This window comes from Coturnix japonica, chromosome 5 (assembly GCF_001577835.2).
Source record: "Coturnix japonica isolate 7356 chromosome 5, Coturnix japonica 2.1, whole genome shotgun sequence".
In the NCBI taxonomy this organism is placed as follows: Eukaryota; Metazoa; Chordata; class Aves; order Galliformes; family Phasianidae; genus Coturnix; species Coturnix japonica.
In genome coordinates, this window is record NC_029520.1 from 22,195,924 (window position 1) to 22,200,506 (window position 4,583).

The window sequence follows — 4,583 nt, forward strand, 5'->3', positions numbered from 1 at the left end:
TGTACCAAATCTGCCTTCTGTTTCCTCACGAGAGGACTTTGTCAGAACTGACAGAAGTACCATTATTAGCAGTTATATTGTTTCACATCAACAGGGGCAATACCAATCAATAGAACTTCACTGAACACTCACATCAACTACAATTCAAAGTCAGACTACATTCTTTGAAATTATTAAACATCACCCCTTCAACCATTCAAAAATTAAGATGAATACACTGGTCTAGCATATTTATACAGACATGCACAAGGTCTCACAGAATTCATAAGCAAGTTTTCTCAGATCACATAACAGCTAGCAAAAGGACAGCAAAGGACACGCAATTACAGTGACTTTCAGTATCCATTTCTTGTTTAGCACCATTGCCATGGACCCTGTGCAATAGTAACCAGATAATAACAGGAAAGTTGCTGTCAAATATTTATTCATTCAGAATCTGCTAATAGGAAATAAAATGAAGTTGAAGGAAACATTCTGAGTTGTCTCTGTCCTTTTTCTTGTTGGCTTTGTGGTTTTTTGGGTTTTTTTTTGTTTTGTTTTGTTTTTTTTTTCTAATTAGACATAAAGGAGTGTTGATTTTATAATTATTGGTTTTAGGTGAGAAAGATAATTCAGTCATTTATTGTTCATTACCCACTTGCTAACAAAATTATAAACACATGTTCTGAAAGTTTAGCAAATGACAGATGGCTCCACTTTAGCTGAATCCAACTAACTCTTATCCAGAAAGGAATGAAAAAAATACTGCCTTCTCTTCTACTCTGTTGGCCTCAACTTTCTCTTAACTTCTCATTGTCAAACAGCAACAACACAACAACTCCAGCAAATCAACCAAATTCTAAGTGAAACATTTGTATTGGTTTTGATAACTTTCATGAATTCTTTGCAAGTAAAATAATTATATTTTCACATACTTCTGCACTTGGAAGCAAAAATACCAAAATACTGTGAGAAATGCTCTATTTGCAATATTTCCTGTTTTATCTGCTTCAAGACATTCTGGATTCCTCCCTGGAAAACTTGTTTTTGCCATCAGGGCAGCCTACTTTATGTCTAATGCACTTGTGACAGAAATGCTTCCAGTACCACTGGAGTCTAACAAGACAGAAGCACGTGAAATAACTTTCCTGGCAAAGAGTACAACCAGACTCTCAGGTGTAACTGGTCTATAACTGCATCCTGCTTGTAGTCAAGGGCTTCTCCTTGCTACCTACAGCTTTCAGATACAGCTATCTGAATTTTTCTGGGATAGAGAAGCAACTGGGTTTGGTGCCAGATCCTTTTGGAAGGTTCCAGATCTGAGGTTCCAGCCTAGTGCCAAGCTTTCCCAGACATCACTGGGAGCCAAAGAGAGCACTAAGCACAGTCCCAGACATTAGAGGAGAGCAGTAACACAGACATACAGACACAGGATGGTTGTTCTAAGGGTGCATCATAGTGAACTGTCTTTGGCCAGAAGAACATCACTCCCCTCCTTCTTACTTTGCTTCAGAGAATACTTTGGTTCTAGATAACACTGAAATTAAACAATTTTTTGGTTTATGAAAAATAAAACATTTTATAAAACTATGCCCAAAAGTGGCTGGATTTGATCCTGGGAAACCCTTAACAATTCTTGTGCTTACTGATATCTTCAGCAACAACCATAGTACCCATGAGGAGAAAGAAACAGCTTATTTCCTCCCAGAGCATCAGAGAGACAATGAGAGAAATGAAGTCAAATGTTTTGCAGAATGATTTTTGCAGTACTCTTGTGGGAAATGGAACAACACTTTCAAATGTAAAGTTAGGATTTGAACTCAGGACTCTAACATCTCAAAAGCTAGTAGAGGCAACACTGTAGCCATCAGCAATTCTTTGCTCTCCCACCCTATTGGCTCAATTCTTTATGAACGGACCTTCATTTCTTAATTTCCCTTTTCAGATAAAAGATAATTAGTGAGTTGAGATGAAATTTATGGAAACCTAAGCCATATTCACAACTGAATAAAATACTTGATGAAGAATAAAATTACTCCAAATGATGAAACAAGGAAATGATCTAGGGAGAATTAGAAAAAATATGGTGGGAAAAAAGAACAGGCATAAGAAAGGAAATGGAAAATCTTCATCCTTAGACATTACATTACTTGTCAGCATAATTTCAAAAGTAATTTAAATTCAAGTGCAGATGTATTTAGAAAATAATATTGTGCATTTTTATTAGTATATACACAAAGTGCATTTACTAATAAAGTGTGACAGTGAAGAAAAATTTCAGTAGTGAATCAGTGTGAGTTTCTAGTATTTATTTTTTAAAAAACAACTCTTAAATTCTTAACACTAAATGTACAAAGAGTTAAGAACTGTTTTTTTCATGAGAAGTGTCAAGACATTCTGAAGGTAACAGTGTAAAGGCTGACCAGTTCTCCTAGGAATAATCTCTTGACAACATCCCCACTTTTTCCCCCCTCTAGATTCCCCTTCTGTAACATTGAGAGCACTGCTGATTAAGCATGTTAGTGCATCTGTCCCACAAAAAACATTAATTGCTCTGAAATACACTTAAAATAAACATTAAAAATAGTAGCATGATGGAAAGGACAGGAGAAATCTGTTTAGAGACAGCTAAACAAAGGTTTTTCTGTTGTTGTTGGGTTTTTTTTGGGGGGGGTTGTGTGTTTTTTTTTTAAGTTTCACATTTGAGAACACAAGAGGAACAAGTACAATTATCCAATACTTAAGCAGGATATTGATAAGTCACAAAGAGGAGCCCAAGAAAAAGAGGACAATAGTAACTGTAAGCAATGGTGGGTTTAAAAGACCAATTCAGTGCCAATGGGCATCAAAAAACATGCTTGAAACACAGAGTAGATTTCTGTCCCTGTGGGCTTAAAATGGATTATTTATGAATGTGTGAAATATCACTCAAATTTTTTTTGCATTTTTCTTACCTTCTTTCTTAATTTCATATCACTGTTGGCACTTGAAGCCATAACTGAGAAATCCTGATTCTAGCACCTGCAGTTAGAGCAGAACACCTGAGGGCTAAGAGTTCAAACAAGCAGCTCCTAGGCTTTCAGCTAAAAAAAGGCTGTAAGCAAAGTGATGTGCAAAAAACATTAGTCCAAATCAGGGATCCCAGAAATCTGCGGTGTACAAATGCTGATGAGCCACATACACTGAGGCTAGGAATTTCTTAAGTTGTTTTCTCTGTCTGTTAACACGATACAGTGAAAGAGCTACAGTCAGTTCACATGACAGAGCTAAGGGCACTCAAACCCAGATTCTCTATCAACTTGCCAAGAAATCAAGCAGATCTATGATCTGCCTATTCGATTAAGAAACACTTACATTTTTTGTAAAGTTCCACAAAATCCAAATGAGAATGAATGTTTAGAGAGCTTGTTCTCAACTGTGACAATTCTATCCCTACCAAAGCAAAGATGCAGGTAAAATAAAATAGCAATACTCTGTGACAAGTACACACCAGAACCCTCAATGTCTTGGAAATCCACATTAAAGTTATATATACAGAGGGCTATAGATTTTTAGCATCTAAGTAACACCTTGCCAGTGACTTTAGGTGTGTTGTCTTAAAATGTCAGAACGTGCTTTGTAGATATAAGGACACCCACAGGTGGAAAGCACAAGACTAATGTTGTCATTCACAGTGATCAGGAAACAAGCTGAAAATTTAATAGGTTGTTCTAAATAAGTCTCTCACTTTTTTTCATTCAATGAATACATTTTTCATTTGCTTTTGCCATACATTTGGTATTTGCATATGAAGCATGTAATTTTGAGCTCAGAAAACTGAAACCAGCTACCAATGCTGCGGAATTACTGAAAGCATAGCACTCAAAAACAGATGATTATTATAAGGTATAACCAGATTGTCCAACACCATTATACAGCAATTCCTATCACTGAACATCAGCCTTTTAAAGAAGTGTCAAATTGCAAAGAATTTGTGCAGTTGGTGTTATTGCTATCCCACTAGTCCTCAATGTAGTAGGAATTTGTCTTGAAAGCAGAGATGATGCAGCTCTAGTTGTTTCATTGCTCTGAAGAAACGTAACAGATCCTGAACTACATACTGACACACTGCTTTCCATGCAAAAGTCTTCCTCTTTTACCCTAGTATCATTATTGCATTAAGTTGCATCTCCTGAAACTTCATTCCCATTTCAGTACCTAAAAGGGTGCCTGCAAGAAAGGCAGGGACAGACTCTTTAGTAGGTTCTGTTGTGATAGGACAAGGGGGAAATCTTTCAAACCAAAAGAGATGAGATTTAAATTGGATATAAAGAAGAAGATTTTTACAATAAGAGTGATGAGGCACTGGAGCAGGTTACCCAGAGAGGTGGTGGATGCTCCAGGGGTGCAGGTCAGGCTGGCAGGGTGCTGAGCAACCTGATCTAGCTGTAGGTGTCCCTGTTCATTGCAGGGGAGTTGGATTAGAGAAAGGAAGACAGCTGTTTTTCTGCCGTTTACGTGTGACTTCATCAGAATCTATGAAATTTCAACATCAAACAAAACTAAGTTTGTGAGGTGAAAGGCAACATTTCTACCCGAGGACACCTTTTCAGACAGATCTCTTA